At 44.0% G+C, this 18,433-nt stretch overlaps 2 protein-coding genes across 5 annotated transcripts in view; one reads left to right on the forward strand and one right to left on the reverse strand.

Annotated features, from left to right (window-relative positions):
• The window catches only part of LOC121007797 (origin recognition complex subunit 2-like), a 148,294-nt gene extending 146,125 nt beyond the window's left edge, over positions 1–2,169 (reverse strand). For all 3 annotated transcript variants that reach the window (XM_040440011.1, XM_040440008.1, XM_040440009.1), the window contains exon 1: positions 2,088–2,169. The gene's annotated coding sequence lies outside the window, so the exon portion shown is untranslated. The remainder of the gene's footprint in view (positions 1–2,087) is intronic.
• A 124-nt stretch (positions 2,170–2,293) lies between these two features.
• Positions 2,294–18,433, forward strand: part of LOC121008346 (queuosine salvage protein-like) — a 99,905-nt gene continuing 83,765 nt past the window's right edge. The window contains exon 1 of one of the 2 annotated variants that reach the window (XM_040440814.1): positions 2,294–2,375. The gene's annotated coding sequence lies outside the window, so the exon portion shown is untranslated. The remainder of the gene's footprint in view (positions 2,376–18,433) is intronic. The other variant, XM_040440815.1, reaches the window with a different exon arrangement.

Consider the following 18,433-nt stretch of genomic DNA (forward strand, 5'->3'; position numbering starts at 1 on the left):
GCTTAATTTCAGCTGCTTCATATAGCTCAATGATTGGTCACCTATAGTGTATCTTGATGGTGCCTCTATATGTCTTTATGCATATTCATAGCTGTGTATGCATATTCACTGCTATACCCCTTATCTGGGTATATACCACTACCTTCCCCTTCCCCCTCCGTCCTCGTCTACCTGTCCCTTCTCCTGATGTCATTTCCCTTATGCCCCTCTTGCATGTGCTCATATACTGCCAACATAGCCTTGATTCTTATATTTACTTTATCTACATGCCATTAATACCTTATCTATATCAAAGGCGCAGCAACATATCTGGAGCTGTGCGGTCCGACGGTGCCTGGGAATAGCGTCCTGTTTGCTAGGCAACCGTCGCGTCATCTCGCGTGCATCTGCGAGTTGTGGCGTGGTGACGTCATTCCAGTCACTAACGTCCGCTACCCTGCCTTCCTCTCTCTGTGCGTAGCATCGTTCCGCGCATGCGCGGACGTCCACCGCTCGCTCCGACTGAGGTGGGTGTGTCTTTAGCCAAGCCTCATTTTGAAGCTGGCTTTCACTTTAAAAGGTAGCGTCTCTCAAGTGCTACCTAGGCTACATCAGTCCATGCGTCTCAGTGAGCTGTTAAGAGAGGGTTCTATATCTTGGCCCCCCCCTTTCCTCCTATAGCTAATTCGCCCACTTAGATCCATATCTGGATCGTGGGGTATTTTGTGTCTGTGTAGAGCGCACTATTGACATTATTGTCAGTGCACCCTGCACAGGTCCAGCCCAAGCTCCCAAGTTTCCCCTGATGAGCTTGTTACTCATCTCCCCTAGCGAAACATGCATGTAGGGACCAGGTAAGCAAGGGCTTTCTAGGGCGCATAATTCCAGGGTGAGGTTCCTGTTGGTGACTGGTGGCGGGTTCCCGTCATCCGGTCACATAGGCCAGCGTAGGTTCCTAGGGTAATTCTAGGGCCAGCTAGCTCTGCCAACCACCCTGTGTTACGCAATTGCCGCCAGCTACGGTGTGCACATCAATCAACACCTGTCGGACAATTGCTGATTCTGGAGCGTCTCATCTGTGTGGTAGGACCAACCGGTTACTTATTTGGTGCCGCCGAGCATCATTTATCTGATATTGGCACTTCTTGCATCCGTTTGGTATACCGCCGTGTTGCTCCGAACGTATACATATAATTTGTTGTTATCTGTCATCTTGGGACCTATTTTTCTAATTGTTCTAATTAAACGTTAAGTTTTACTCTGACCACATACTACTTCCTCTGTTTGTTCCAGGTGGTCACCCACAATATTTAAATTGCTATTTTGTAAACAATGAAGGGAAGGCTGCACTGGCACGGTTTGCGGCCTTCTCATCAACCAGCTGATCATAGGAGCGACGGGTGTCAGATCCCCACTGATCTGATATTAATGACCGATCCGGAGGATAGCTCATCAATATTAAAATCCCAGAAACCCCTTTAAGGGATGGAATATATTTAAATAAAAAGAAAAAAAAAAAATTTCTGTAATTTGTTCATCAGCACACCATTTCAGCACAACGTGCAGCAGCTGATCGTGTGATGTGACGTCACTATCATAACGCTGAGAACAATCTCTGTCTATTCTATTTACAATCAATTCAGGACTGATCACTTTCATGCCACACACATGGCGACTACTGGGGTCATTACAACTAGAAAACCTGTGCCGTGATGTGGGGACACAAGGCTTCTTCTAGAAGTGTGCACCACATACATGGAGATGTAGCAGAGCTGAGCTGTCTTATGGCACACTTCCTATGATACCATATGCTTTTATCTGTGGATTCTCATTGTACTCAGTCATATCAGTCCAGTCACTCACACAGCCCTGCTACATCTCTTTAAGAACATATCAGTACAGTGACTCACACAGCCCTGCTACATCTATGTAAGAACATATCAGTACAGCGAGTCACACAGCCCTGCTACATCTATGTAAGAACATATCAGTACAGTGACTCACACAACCCTGCTACATCTATGTAACATCAAGCACGTGTCCATAAAAGAGCTCTTAGTTTGCTTTACTAAGCAGTATAATAGCCATAAGCCAGCTCTCTCACTTGCCTTTCCAGCTACCGATCGCACAGTCTCTCGTTTCCCGCCAGCCGGCTGTCACCAGGGAACGTGCAAGCCAAACAAGTCCGACCAATCAGATTACAGGTGAAATGACAGCAGCCAATCAAACAGTTTTGAAATTTTAAGCCAATATGAAAGCCCGCAAACAAAACCGGAAGTAAGTCCGTGATCCAATGAGGGAGTACGTTGTCCAGGAAGGCTGCGTACTGGCGCAAGGGGGCGTGGCTTGCAGACACGTGGAACTTTTGGGCGGCGCCATATTGAGAACTTGTGTAGGTGAGCAGCAGCATGGTGTGGGTTTGGCGTCAGTGTGTAGATTGGGGATATTTCGATTTGGTGTCGTTGGCTTATATGATACAAGATCAATATTCATGCATTGTGAACCGTGTTCATTTTGGAAGCAGGGGGTTCATACACATACATCCCCAGTGTTTTCTGTATGGGTATGGAGATGTGCTTGTTGTATTCTCTATCATGGCGTTGTTTAACTTGGAGCCTCTAGAAACACCAGACTGCATCTGCATTGAATAAAGTAAATAACCTAGAGGCTAGGAGCACATTTGGAGACAGTTTTTATTGAAAATGTTGTACTTGCCCTACTTGAAGTTGCATACTAATGCATTGAGATTGCCCATATTGCCTCTCGCTTGATTCATTTTCCTTTCATATTGTACACTGCTTGTTTCCATGGTTAATTCAGCAAGTAAAAAGCACTAGCTTATATGTGCTCCCGGCCAATAGAGAGCCTGATGCCTTGTCCTATAGTGTGCAAGCATGACCACGGCTGCTGGATTGCAAGGTGGTCATAACCGTGGAACGAGCAGTGTATAATGTGATGGAAAAATGAATCAAGCCAGTAAATGAGGAAATATGGACAATCACAATATGTTAGTAAGTGCCTTGTATTAACTTCCTATACATGATAAATGCCACTTGCTGAAGTGACAACCCCTTTAAAAACATTTTATAATAGGTTTTTGTGAAAGTTTTTTTTTTCCCCCAGGACTTGGACTCTCTTGATGTTTCCTCAGCATAGGTCATCAATATCCCCAATGTCTGACACCCGGCACCCCTACGATCAGCTGTTTCGGGAAGCCACTGGCACCAGTAAATATACCATGGGCAGTAGGCTCTATCCACTGTGTCGTTGACAGCGCTGGCGTACCACAGTTTAGTTCCCATTTAGTCTACTTTCACACTTGTGTTGGCTTTCTGTTTGTGAGATCTGTCATGGGCTTTCACAATCAGTTTGCATTCTGAATGGAAAAGGATCCGCTCAGAATGCATCAGCTCAGTCTCCATTCCGCTCTGGAGGTGGACACGTTTTGGTGTCCGTCTGATGAAACTGAGCCAAATGGATCCGTCCTGGCACACAATGTAAGTCAATAGGGACAGATCCGTTTTCTCTGACACAATCTGCCACAATAGAAAATGGATCCGTCCGCCATTGACTTTTTAATGGTGTTCAAGACGGATCCGTCTTAGCTATGTTAAAGATAATATGAACGGATCTGTCTGTGCAGATCCATGACGGATCCGCACCAAACGCGAGTGTGAAATAAGCTTTACTTGAATGGGAGCTGAGCTGAAGTACCCCACCCGCTACACAGTGGACAGAATCTTATTGTATAGTTTCTGGCCCTGGTGGCTGCACAAAACAGCTGATTGTGGTTTGTGAAATGGAACAAACTGGATCCGGCATGAAAGTCTATGTAAGTCAATGGTTCCAGATCCGTTTTTTTTTATTGTTTGCGAAAAAACCAGTTTCGGTGCCCATTGACTTACAATGATTTTCATACTGTATCCGGTTTGTTCAGATTTGATTTAATATAACCGGATGTATTAAATGGCACGGATCCGTTTAATTCCGTTTTTGGGACCCTCTGTAGGATCTCAAAACCAGAATTAACAATGCAGATGTGAAAGTAGCCTGAGTAAGTTGGAGCATCAGGGGCAGGGAGGAATCCTTTGAGCACTGCCTTTTTAACACCCGGGGGCCCCATTGATTGACAGCGCTAGAGCAGTATGCTGAGAACAGAGCTGTGTCCTAGCATGTATACAGGTGAAACTTGAAAAATTAGAATATCTTGCAAAGTTCATTTATTTCAGTAATGCAACTTAAAAGATGAAACTAACATATGAGATAGACTCATTACATGCAAAGTGAGATATTTCAGGCCTTTATTTTGTATAATTTGGATGATTATGGCTTATGAAACCCCAAAGTCACAATTTGCTCAGGGGATATGGATTAATTAGCTAATTAGAGTGACACTTTGAGCCTAGAATATTAAACCTTTTCACAAAACTCTAATTTTAAGCTGCATTAGGCTCCATTCAGACGTCCGTATGTGATTCGCGGATCCGCAAAACACGGACACCGGCAATGTGCTTTCCGCATTTTGTGGATCCGCACATTGCCAGAACTATATAGAAAATGTCTTTTCTTGTCCGAAATTGCGGACAAGAATAGGACATGTTCTAAATTTTTGCGGAACGGAAGTGCGGACCCGGAAGTGCAGATCCGCAATTCCAGATCCGAGCGGGACAAAGTCTGTCCCCATAGAAATGAATGGGTCCGCAATTCCGTCCCGCAAAATGCGGAACAGAATTGCGGACGTGTGAATGGGGCCTTAATGCAATTCCTTTTAATTTGCAGTACTGAAATAAATGGACTTTTTCACAATATTCAAATTTTTCGAGTTTCACCTGTATATCATATACACTACTTACTATAGCCTTCCCGCATAGACAAGAGTGGATTCCTATGCTTAGAAAGCTATTATTCATATTACTGTTTTATTTGCACGCACAATATATCATAATGAAACCAGTAATACGTGTTGGCTTTCTAAGCATAGAAAAACCACAATCCTCAATATGAAAAGGCTCCTAGCCTGGAGATAAGAGTTCAGCCTTGCATTTAGAGATCCCAGGTTTGAATCTTGGGAGAGACTTAGATTTTTTTCTTCAGATACCGTATTTTTCGCCCTATAAGACGCACCTAGGTTTTTGGGGAGGAAAATAAGAAAAAAATTTTTTTAACCAAAAGGTATGCTTTTGGTGGGTTTGGAACGAATGGTGGTCTGTGGATGACGGACACTGTTATGGGGGGATCTGTGGATGACGGACACTGTTATGGGGGGATCTGTGGATGACGGACACTGTTATGGGGGGATCTGTGGATGACGGACACTGTTATGGGGGGATCTGTGGATGACGGACACTGTTATATATGTGCCATCCACAGACCCCCGCCCCTTAACTGTGCCATCCACAGATTCCGTGTGCCGCCACCCGCGCCCCCCCCCCCCCCCCCCCCCCCCCAAGTATACAAATATAAAATGTATTATTGAATTAAAAGTTATTAAACATGCCCCCCTCACTCCTAATAGTACCGTATATCCTAATTGCTTCTGTGTAATGCCGGCCGGGCGGCCGGCGGGTCACTCACTGACGTCACTTGCCTGCGCCGCCTGCTTCATTCATAAAGGAGGCGGCGCAGGCACGTGACATCAGGGAGTTACGCTGCTGCCCGCCCGACCTGCCTGCCGACATTATACAGAAGCAATTAGGATATACGGTACTATTAGGAGTGAGGGGGGCATGTTTAATAACTTTTAATTCAATAATACATTTTATATTAGAATACCGGAGCGGTGGGGCAGGGCTATAGTACAGTGACCGCACCGCCCCACCGCTATTGCCGGCCCCAGCTCCTCCTCCCAGTCCCTCCCCCGGCCCCCGCTCCGTACATCGCATCCAGCGATGTTAAACTGTCAGCATTCGCCCCATAAGACGCAGGGGCATTTTCCTCCCATTTTTGGGGAGGAAAAAGTGCTTCTTATGGGGCGAAAAATACGGTATTTTTATACTCCCTAATTTTAACCCACAATAAATGCTATAACCTTATCACATTGAGAATTATTTTTTTATACTTAGAAAGCTAATAAATGTTACTGGTTTCTTTATAATTATACAGTTGCAAGAAAAAGTATGTGAACCCTTTGGAAAGATATGGATTTCTGCACAAATTGGTCATAAAATGTGATCTGATCTTCATCTAAGTCACAACAATAGACAATCACAGTCTGCTTAAACTAATAATACACAGAATTAAATGTTACCATGTTTTTATTGAACACACCATGTAAATATTCACAGTGCAGGTGGAAAAAGTATGTGAACCCTTGGATTTAATAACTGGTTGAACCTCCCTTTTGGCAGCAATAACTTCAACCAAACGTTTCCTGTAGTTGCAGATCAGACGTGCAGAACGGTCAGGAGTAATTCTTGACCATTCCTCTTTACAGAACTGTTTCAGTTCAGCAATATTCTTGGCATGTCTGGTGTGAATCGCTTTCTTGAGGTCATGCCACAGCATCTCAATCGGGTTGAGGTCAGAACTCTGACTGGGCCACTCCAGAAGGCGTATTTTCTTCTGTTTAAGCCATTCTGTTGTTGATTTACTTCTATGCTTTGGGTCGTTGTCCTGTTGCAACACCCATCTTCTGTTGAGCTTCAGCTGGTGGACAGATGGCCTTAAGTTCTCCTGCAAAATGTGTTGATAAACTTGGGAATTCATTTTTCCTTCGATGATAGCAATCCGTCCAGGCCCTGACACAGCAAAGCTGCCCCAAACCATGATGCCTCCACCACCATACTTCACAGTTGGGATGAGGTTTTGATGTTGGTGTGCTGTGCCTCTTTTTCTTTACACATAGTGTTGTGTGTTTCTTCCAAACAACTGAACTTTGGTTTCATCTGTCCACAGAATATTTTGCCAGTACTGGTGTGGAACATCCAGGTGCTCTTGTGCAAACTGTAAACGTGCAGCAATGTTTTTTTTTGGAGAGCAGTGGCTTCCTCTGTGGTACCATGAAATCCATTCTTGTTTAGTGTTTTACGTATCGTAGATTCGCTAACAGGGATGTTAGCATATGCCAGAGACTTTTGTAAGTCTTTAGCTGACACTCTAGGATTCTTCTTCACCTCATTGAGCAGTCTGCGCTGTGCTCTTGCAGTCATCTTTACAGGACGGCCACTCCTAGGGAGAATAGCAGCAGTGCTGAACTTTCTCCATTTATAGACAATTTGTCTTATCGTGGACTGATGAACAGCAAGGCTTTTGGAGATACTTTTAAAACCCTTTCCATCTTTATGCAAGTTAACCATTCTTAATCGTAGGTCTTCTGAGAGCTCTTTTGTGCGAGGCATCATTCACATCAGGCAATGCCTCTTGTGAAAAGCAAACCCAGAACTGGTGTGTGTTTTTTATAGGGCAGGGCAGCTGTAACCAACACCTCCAATCTCATCTCATTGATTGGACTCCCGTTGGCTGACACCTCACTCCATTTAGCTCTTGGAGATGTCATTAGTCTAGGGGTTCACATACTTTTTCCACCTGCACTGTGAATGTTTACATGGTGTGTTCAATAAAAACATGGTAACATTTCATTCTTTGTGTGTTATTAGTTTAAGCAGACTGTGATTGTCTATTGTTGTGACTTAGATGAAGATTAGATCACATTTTATGACCAATTTGTGCAGAAATCCATATCATTCTAAAGGGTTCACATACTTTTTCTTGCAACTGTATATTGTGTTTGTGAATAAACCAGTAATATGTTTTAGGTTTCTAAGGATAAGAAAACATTATTCTCAATATGATAAAGTTATAGCCTTTTATTATGGGTTAAATGAGGGAGAAAAAAAATCTGAAGTAAAAAATCAAACCTGAGATCTGTACATACAGTGCTGCCCATAATTATTCATACCCCTGGCAAATTTTGACTTAAAGTTACTTTTATTCAACCAGCAAGTAATTTTTTGACGGGAAATGACATAGGTGTCTCCCAAAAGATAATAACACGATGTACAAGAGGCATTATTGTGGGGGGAAAAAAAACATTTCTCAGCTTTTATTTACATTTGAGAAAAAAGTGTCCAGTCCAAAATTATTCATACCCTTCTCAATAAATCAATAGAAATGCCTTTATTGGCTATTACAACAATCAAACGCTTCCTATAATTGCAGACCCGCTTTTTGCATGTCTCCACAGGTATTTTTGCCCATTCATCTTTAGCAATGAGCTCCAAATCTTTCAGGTTGGAGGGTCTTCTTGCCATCACCCTGATCTTTAGCTCCCTCCACAGATTCTCAATTGGATTCAAGTCTGGACTCTGGCTGGGCCACTCCAAAACGTTAATGTTGTTGTCTGTTAACCATTTCTTCAACACTTTTGCTGTGTGTTTTGGATCATTGTCATGCTGAAATGTCCACTGGTGCCCAAGGCCAAGTTTCTCTGCAGACTGCCTAATGTGGTCGTTGAGAATCCTCATGTATTGCTCTTTTTTCATGGTGCCGTTTACTGCGATTAGGTTCCCTGGTCCATTGGCTGAAAAACACCCCCAAAGCATTAGGTTCCCACCACCATGTTTGACAGTGGGGATGGTGTTCTTTGGGTTGAAGGCTTCTCCTTTTTTACGCCAAATGAAGGAAACATCATTGTGACCAAACAATTCAATTTTTGTTTCATCTGACCACAACACAGAAGACCAGAAGTCTTTTTCTTTGTCCACATGAGCTTTTGCAAAGGCCAAGCGAGCTTTTGTGTGCCTTATCTGGAGAAGTGGCGTCCTCCTTGGTCTGCATCCGTGGAACCCAGCAGTGTGCAATGTCAGTTGGATTGTCTGCCTTGAGACATTGCCACCAGCAGAGCCCAGATTTACCAGGATGGCCTTGGTGGTGATCCTTGGATTCTTTTTCACCTCTCTAACTATCCTCCTGGCCAGCACAGGTGTCACTTTTGGCTTCCGACCACGTCCTCTGAGATTTTCCACAGTGCGGAACATCTTGTATTTTTTGCTCAAAATGTAAATAAAAGCTGAGAAATGTTTTTTTTCCACAATAATGCCTCTTGTACATCGTGTTATTATCTTTTGGGAGACACCTATGTCATTTCCCGTCAAAAAATTACTTGCTGGTTGAATAAAAGTAACTTTAAGTCAAAATTTGCCAGTGGTATGAATAATTATGGGCAGCACTGTACAAGGCTGACCACTTATCACTGTAGTATTAGCACGCAGAGAAAAATGTTTTTGCATGCTTAGAACGCTAACACATACAACTGGTTTCATTATAATCATATATTGTGCTTGTGAATAAACCAGTAATATGTATATTAGCATTCTAAGCATAGAAATCCACACTTCTCAATGTGGTAAGGCTACAGAAAGTAGTATGTACGGTATGATATTAACGTGCTGGAGAACACTTCTGTCCTCACCATGCTTATGTCTAGCCAAGCACAGGGTGGTGTTACAAAGGCAGTACTCCAAGAATTCAGCCCCGTCCCTGATTGCTCCAAATTGCTCATTTGCATATGAATAAAACGCAAGTATCTCTGCAGCTGTTTAGCATACATACAAAACAAAGGTATTGGCATGATGAGTCCTACCAGCCAGTATGCCTGATTTAACCCCTTCCCGACCTTTGACGTACTGTTACGTCATGGGAACCACTGAGTTCCCGCAATTTGACGTAATGGTATCGCGCGATCACTGCAGGGGCCCGGCAGTCCATGGTAGCCGGGCCCCTGCTGTATCCGCCGGCATCGCTGTAAAAGCCGATGCCGGCGGATTAACCCCTTCTATGCCGCGGTCCGCGCTGACCGCGACATAGAAAAGGTTTGTGTCGGGTGAGGGAGAGCATTGAGTCCTGTGGCGCGGACCCGATGCGACACAAGGCAGCCCGATGCCGTGCAGAGGCTTCTACAGGAGCCGAGGAGATCCAGCCTCAGGCTGGGTCTCCTACCTAGGCAACTTGTTAGTGTATGACTCAGTGTCATACACTAACAGGCGATGCATTACAATACAGATGTATTATAATGCATTGCAGAGGGGATCAGACACCCAAAAGTGAATGTCTTAAATAAAGTTAAAAAAAAAGTGTTTTTAACCCCTTAAGGACCTAGGACGTACCGGTACGCCCTATTTCCCGAGTCCTTAAGGACCTAGGACGTACCGGTACGCCCTATTTCCCGAGTCCTTAAGGACCGAGGACGTACCGGTACGTCCTGACTTAAAATCGGAACTCCGGCGCCGCAGGGGTTAATCGGAACGGGATTTCGGCTGAAATCATTCAGCCGGCATCCCGTAACAATGCAGGGGGGGGGTCATTTGACCCCCCCGTATCGGCGATCGCAGAAAACCGCAGGTCAATTCAGACCTGCGGTTTTCTGCGTTTCCGGTCCATTCGGGTGTCCTGTGACCCGATGAACCGGAAAAAGACTGCGATCGGTGGCGTAATTATACACCACCTATCGCAGTCCGAGGATTTGGAGAGGCGGTGCTGGCCCTGGTGCTGAATGCCGCTGTCCAGGGTGCTGATTGGTGCAGGGGAGAGAGGCGCGAGATTCAAACTTCCTGCGCTCCTCTCTCCCCTCCTCTTCCTGTCCAGCACCCTGACCGTGCAGCATCGTCCAGCTCCTGTGTCCCCCTAATCGGAATCCATCACCCTCCTGCACCCATCGCCACCCAGGTAGGTTAGGGTCAGTGAGGGAGAGGCACCGTTAGGCAGGGAAAGAAGGGAAAAGTAAGTTAGAAAAAAAAAAAAAAAAGTACTTTTATTCCAAACTTCCAAACTTCCATCTAACCCTAACCCAGACCCCTCCTGCCACTTGCCCCCCCACCCACCCCCCACCAGCCCCTTCCCCCCCCCCCACCTGCCTCCCCCCCCCACCCACCCCCCACCAGCCCCCCCCACCCCCCACTCACCACCACTTTTTTTTTTCTGCGTGCGCTGACTGGCCGGCACTTTTTAGCGTCCGTCCACTGTTAGCGCATCGCCCGCCCCACCACCGGAAATGTCTGCATTCGGAAATGTCTGCATTATTCCGATAATGCAGCATGTCCCCCCCGAAGTGATCCTGCCTATGACCGGCTGTATAAGATACGGCCGGTCATCGATCACTTTGGGGCCACATTTCAGCAGGCCTACGTACCTGGAAGGGAGGTCGCGGTTGATGAGTCTCTCGTTGCGTTCAAGGGGAGACTCAGTTTCCGCCAATACATTCCCACAAAGCGGGCGAGGTATGGCGTGAAGCTATACAAAATTTGTGAGAGTGCCTCAGGGTACACTTACAAATTTCGTGTGTACGAGGGGCGAGATTCCCGTATTGAACCCCCAGAATGTCCCCCCACTCTGGGTGTTAGCGGGAAACTCGTGTGGGACCTTATGTACCCACTGCTGGATAATGGTTACCACTTGTACGTGGATAACTTTTATACCAGCATTCCCTTGTTCAGGTCCCTTGCCGCCAGATCCACGTTCGCTTGTGGGACCGTGCGGAAAAATCAACGCGGCCTCCCTGCCTACCCCCTCCAGGTACCTATCCCCAGGGGTGAGACCCGTGCCCTTACCAGTGGAAACCTGTTGCTGGTCAGGTATAAGGACAAGAGGGATGTCCTTATGCTGTCCACAATCCACAGTAACGGCACCACCCCTGTCCCTGTGCGAGGTACCGCGGCAACGGTCCTCAAGCCCGATTGTATCGTCGACTACAATCGGTATATGGGAGGAGTTGATCTCTCTGATCAAGTCCTCACGCCATATAACGCCATGCGCAAAACCCGGGCATGGTACAAAAAAGTTGCGGTCTACTTGGTACAGGTTGCCATGTACAACTCTTTTGTACTATCCCGAAGCGCTGGCAGCACAGGGACATTCCTCCAGTTCTATGAGGCAGTCCTCAAAGACCTGATCTTTTCGGACCGGGAAAGAGCAGGCCGGAGTACCTCGGGAATTGGAGGCGCCCGGATCGTCCCTGGCCAACACTTTCCAGGTGTGGTCCCCCATACTGGAAAGAAGGGACGAACCCAAAAAAAGTGCAGAGTGTGTCACAAGAGGGGGATACGGAAGGACACCACTACTCAATGTGACACTTGCCCCGATCATCCGGGCCTCTGCATTATCAATTGCTTCAGGGAGTATCACACTTCCATGGAGTACTAAATTTTTATAATCCTCAACAGTCCACTAGAGAACATAAAACACTATGGCTCTCAGACTTTGGAGACACGGAAACAATTTTTCTTTCCCCAAAAAATATTAGTTTTAGAGCAGGCATCCTCAAACTGCGGCCCTCCAGATGTTGTAAAACTATAACTCCCAGCATGCCCAGACAACCTACAGCCATCAGCAGGGCATGGTGGGAATTGTAGTTTTACAATATCTGGAGGGCCGCAGTTTTAGGATGCCTGCTTAGTGTCTCCAAAGTCTGAGAGCCATACATATTGGGCATCGTCGCGTGCGTAAAAGTCGTCGCTATAAAAATAACTTTTGACCAAACGCCTCGGATGAACGGTGTTAAAAATATAAAATAAAAACTGTGCCAAAACACCAATTTTTGGGCAAAATTTCAATTTGAATCCATTTTGCCGGTAATAAAGCAAGGGTTAACAGCCAAACAAAACTAAATATTTATTGCCCCGATTCTGTAGTTTGCAGAAACACCCCATATGTGGTCGTAAATGGTTATATAGCCGCACGGCAGGGCATAGAACGAAGGGAACTCCATATGGTTTCTGGAAGGCAGATTTTGATGGACAGTTTTTTTTTTTTACACCATGTCCCATTAGAAGCCCCCCCTGATGTAGCCTAGACTAGAAACTCCAAAAAAGTGACCCCATCTAAGAAACTACACCCCTCAAGGTATTCAAAAGTTACTTTACAAACTATGTTAACCCTTTAGGTGTTCCACAAAACCAAATAGTGAATGTAGAAACAATTTTAGAATTACATTTTTTTGTTACATTGCCTCAAAAAAGACTAATATAGAGCAACCAAAAATCAAATTTACCCCAAAAATAGTCCCAAAACAACAACCACCTTATCCCGTAGTTTCCTAGATGGGGTCACTTTTATGGAGTTTCTACTCTAGGGGTGCATCAGGGGGCTTGAAAGGGTACATGGTGTCAATAAACCAGTCCAGCAAAATCTGCCTTCCAAAAATGACGTTCCCCTTCTTCTATGTCCTGCCGTTTAGCCAAATAGTAGTTTACGACCACATATGGGGTGTTTTTGCAAACTACAGAATCAGGGCAACCCATTTTGAGTGTTGTTTGGCAGTTAACCCTTGTTTTACTCCTGGAAAAAATTGATTATATTGGAAAATTTTCCAAAAAATAGAAATTTCAAAATTGTTTCTCCATCTGCCATTAACTCTTGTGGAACACCTAAAGGGTTAACAAAGTTTGTAAACCCAGTTTTGAATACCTTGAGGGGTGTACTTTCTTAGATGGAGTCACTTTTTTGAAATTTCTATTCTAGGGGTGCAACAGGGGGCTTCAAATGGGACATGGTATAAACAAAACCAGTCCTGCCAAATCTGCCTTCCAAAACCCATATGGTGTTCCCCTCCTTCTATGTGCTACCGTTCGGCCAAACAGTAGTTTACGACCACATATGGGGTGTTTTTGCAAACTACAGAATCAGGGCAACCCATTTTGAGTGTTGTTTGGCAGTTAACCCTTGTTTTACTCCTGGAAAAAATTGATTATATTGGAAAATTTTCCAAAAAATAGAAATTTCAAAATTGTTTCTCCATCTGCCATTAACTCTTGTGGAACACCTAAAGGGTTAACAAAGTTTGTAAACCCAGTTTTGAATACCTTGAGGGGTGTACTTTCTTAGATGGAGTCACTTTTTTGAAATTTCTATTCTAGGGGTGCAACAGGGGGCTTCAAATGGGACATGGTATAAACAAAACCAGTCCTGCCAAATCTGCCTTCCAAAACCCATATGGTGTTCCCCTCCTTCTATGTGCTACCGTTCGGCCAAACAGTAGTTTACGACCACATATGGGGTGTTTTTGCAAACTACAGAATCAGGGCAACCCATTTTGAGTGTTGTTTGGCAGTTAACCCTTGTTTTACTCCTGGAAAAAATTGATTATATTGGAAAATTTTCCAAAAAATAGAAATTTCAAAATTGTTTCTCCATCTGCCATTAACTCTTGTGGAACACCTAAAGGGTTAACAAAGTTTGTAAACCCAGTTTTGAATACCTTGAGGGGTGTACTTTCTTAGATGGAGTCACTTTTTTGAAATTTCTATTCTAGGGGTGCAACAGGGGGCTTCAAATGGGACATGGTATAAACAAAACCAGTCCTGCCAAATCTGCCTTCCAAAACCCATATGGTGTTCCCCTCCTTCTATGTGCTACCGTTCGGCCAAACAGTAGTTTACGACCACATATGGGGTGTTTTTGCAAACTACAGAATCAGGGCAACCCATTTTGAGTGTTGTTTGGCAGTTAACCCTTGTTTTACTCCTGGAAAAAATTGATTATATTGGAAAATTTTCCAAAAAATATAAATTTCAAAATTGTTTCTCCATCTGCCATTAACTCTTGTGGAACACCTAAAGGGTTAACAAAGTTTGAAAAAACAGTTTTGAATACCTTGAGGGGTGTAGTTTCTAGAATGGGGTCATTTTTGGGAGGTTTCTATTATCTAAGCCTCACAATATGACTTCAAACCTGAACTGGTCCATAAAAAGTGGGATTTTGAAGATTTCTGAAAATTTCAAAATTTGCTTCTAAACTTCTAAGCCTTGTAACATCCCCAAAAAATAAAATATCATTCCCAAAACAATTCAAGCATGAAGTAGACATATGGGGAATGTAAAGTCATCACAATTTTTGGGGGTATTACTATGTATTACAGAGGTAGAGAAACTGAAAATTTGAAATTTGCTAATTTTTCAAAATTTACGGTAAAAATTGTATTTTTTTATGCAAAAAAATTAACTTTTTTGACCCAATTTTAGCAGTGTCATGAAGTACAATATGTGACGAAAAAACAATCTCAGAACGGCCTGGGTAAGTCAAAGCGTTTTAAAGTTATGAGCACTTAAAGTGACACTGGTCAGATTTGCAAAAAATGGCCTGGTCCTTAAGGTGAAAATGAGCCTGGTCCTTAAGGTGAAAATGAGCCCGGTCCTTAAGGGGTTAATAAAATTAATAAAATAAAGTAAAAAAACAAAGAACGCCCCTTTCCCCTTATTTTATAATAAAAAAACAGGGAAAAAAAAAACAAAACACACACATATTAGGTATCGCCGCGTCCGTAATGACCGGCTCTATAAATATATCACATGATCCACCCTGTCCGATAAACACCATAAAAAAATTAAAACAGTGTAAATAAAAAGCCATTTTTGTCACCTTACATCACAAAAAGTGCAACACCAAGCGATCAAAAAGGCGTATGCCCCCCAAAATGGTATCAATAAAACCGTCACCTCATCCCGCAAAAAATGAGCCCCTACCTAAGACAATCGCCCACAAAAAAAAAAATATATAGCTCTCAGAACATGGAGACACTAAAACATCATTTTTTTTGTGTCAAAACTGCTATTATTGTGCTAAAGGGAAATACATTAAAAAAAATATACATATTAGGTATCGCCACGTCCGTAACAAACAGCTCTTTAAAAATATCACATGACCTAACCACTCAGGTGAACACCGTAAAAAATAAATAATAATAAACTGTGTAAAAAAAAAGCCATTTTTGTCACATTACATCACAAAAATTGCAACAGCAAATGATCAAAAAGGCGTATGCCCCCCAAAATAGTACCAATCAGACCATCACCTCATCCCACAAAAAATGAGACCCTACCTGAGAGAATCGGTCAAAAAATAAAAAAGCTATGGCTCTCAGACTGAGACACTAAAATATCCTTATTTCGGTTTCAAAAATGCTATTAATGTGTAAAACTTAAATAAATAAGAGAAAGTAGACATATTAGGTATTGCCACGTGCGTAAGGATCTGCTCTATAAAAAAGTCACATGACCTAATCCCTCGGTTAAACGCTGTAAAAATAAAAAATAAAAACGGTGCCAAAACATCAATTTTTTTTTTTTGTTACCTTGCCTCACAAAAAACGTAATATAAAGCAATAAAAAAATCATATGTACCCCAAAATAGTACCAATAAAACTGGCACCTTATCCCGTAGTTTCCAAAATGTGGTAACTTTTTTGAGTTTCTACTGTAGGGGTGCATCAGGGGGGGCTTCAAATGGGACATGGCATCTAAAAACCAGTTCAGCTAAATTTGCCTTCCAAAAACCATATGGTGTTCCTTTCCTTCTGCGCCCTGCCGTGTGCCCATACAGCAGTTTACGATGACATGTGGGGTGTTTCTGTAAACCACAGAATCAGGGTAATAAATATTGAGTTTTATTTGGCTGTTAACCCTTGCTTTGCTACTGGAAAAAATTGATTAAAATGTAAAATCTGCCAAAAAAGTGAAATTCTGAAATTTAATCTCCATTTTCCATCAATTCTTGTGGAACACCTAAAGGGTTAAGAAAGTTTGTAAAATCAGTTTTGTATACCTTGAGGGGTGTAGTTTCTAAAATGGGGTCATTTTTGGGTGGTTTCTATTATGTAAGCCTCACAAAGAGACTTCAGACCTGAACTGGTCCTTAACCACTACAGGACCGCCGTACGCAGGATTGCGTCCTGGCGGCGGCCCTGTTATTCCTCCTGGATGCTCCGGCGCGTCCTCTCGCGAGACGCGAGATTTCCTGTGAACGCGCGCACGCAGGAACCAGAGGTAAACTAGCTGATCTACAGCCTGCCAGCGGCGATCGTTCGCTGGCAGGCTGTAGATGCGATTTTAGAGTCTAATATACCTGCTACCTGGTCCTCTGGTGGTCCCTTTTGCCTGGATCGACCACCAGAGGACACAGGCAGCTCTGTAATAATTAGCACCAAACACCACTACACTACACCCCCCCCCCCCCCCCCCCCCCCTGTCACTTATTAACCCCTGATCACCCCATATTAGACTCCCTGATCACCCCCCTGTAAGGCCTCATGCACACGACCGGTTTTTTTTAAGGTTCGCAAAAACGGGGTCCGTAGGTCCGTGACCGTTTTTTCGTCCATGGGTCTTCCTTGATTTTTGGAGGATCCACGGACATGAGACGTAATTGCTCTCAATGGTGTGGTTTTAAGACCTCGGCTGATGATCTCAAGAAACGGTTTTCGGAAAAGGGCTATCCGAAACCAATTCTGAAGGAAGCATACCAACATGCAGCAGCATGTAATAGAGAGCAACTTCTGCATCCTAAGAATAAAACATCTAATGAGGCACAGACACGAATAATTGGCACTTTTGATACAGCAAGTAGTGAGATACGTGCGTTGCTCACTGAAAATTGGGACATTTTAAAAACTGATCCGGATGTTGGTCACCTAGTAGGTAGTCGCCCCATGATTACATATAGACACGGGGGAAATATTAGGGATAGGCTGGTCCACAGTGCCTTTACTACCCCTAGGTACCCCGTTGTAGGTATTAGGAATTAGGAATTTGGATGTAGTATCATGTATCTACATATTGTTAATGTCCCCGTTCAATATTGAACCCAAGTGTGCGTCACAGACCTTATAGTTCCTCCCTCCTGTTGTATTGACTAATGCAGTGAAGGGAGAAGGTATTCGTCATCGTTCATTCCCCCTCCCTATGAGTGACGCTTATGGGTAGGTGGAGCCAGGCTTCTGTTTAGTCCTGGATTGACGAGATAATGGATCGTGCGTCATCTGACTGTGACGGAAGGAATGGTGCGCAGTCGGGTGACGTATTCTATTCTCGATTGGTTACTCAATGCGAGTTGGCTTCACAGATGGGAGGAGTTTCCTCCATTTAAACAAGTCCGCGCTACGCGCGGGTTACGGCCACACATGCCGGAGGCTTATTGCTGCATGCACGACATCAGTGGCGTGCAGCTTAATTCTAAGTTAGATACTCCTGATTTCCCTGTTAGTCGCTGTACCCAGTGTGTGGGGGAATACTTAGCAGCAGCAGTGGTCTTGGAGATCTATTCTAGTGCTGCACGCACGACATCAGTGGCGTGCAGCTCATCTATAGTCAGATGTCACTCAGTCCTCTGTCGCTCTATTGTACACCCAGTGTGAGGGGGTGACATTCGGTAGTGACAGTTGACCTAGTGACTTGCTCCTGATGAACCAACAATTAAGTTGTGTGTAGAAACGCGTCGAGCAATATATTTCTGCAAGCATAATTGCAGTCTGACTTTTGTTGACACTATAGAAGCCCAGTGGTTCATTCCTGTGTAACAGCCACCAGTATATGAATGGTTCATCCTTAGTGTTACCTGACACTATGTATTGTGCATGTTCTCCCACAGCCCAGGATACTTGACACACTATATATTGTTTCAATCAGGTGCATTCGGTTTGGATGTCCATTTCTTCCCATTGCTGGTAAAGGATTATACCAACATAATATAC

The sequence above is a fragment of the Bufo bufo genome, chromosome 7 (assembly GCF_905171765.1).
Source record: "Bufo bufo chromosome 7, aBufBuf1.1, whole genome shotgun sequence".
Lineage (NCBI taxonomy): Eukaryota > Metazoa > Chordata > Amphibia > Anura > Bufonidae > Bufo > Bufo bufo.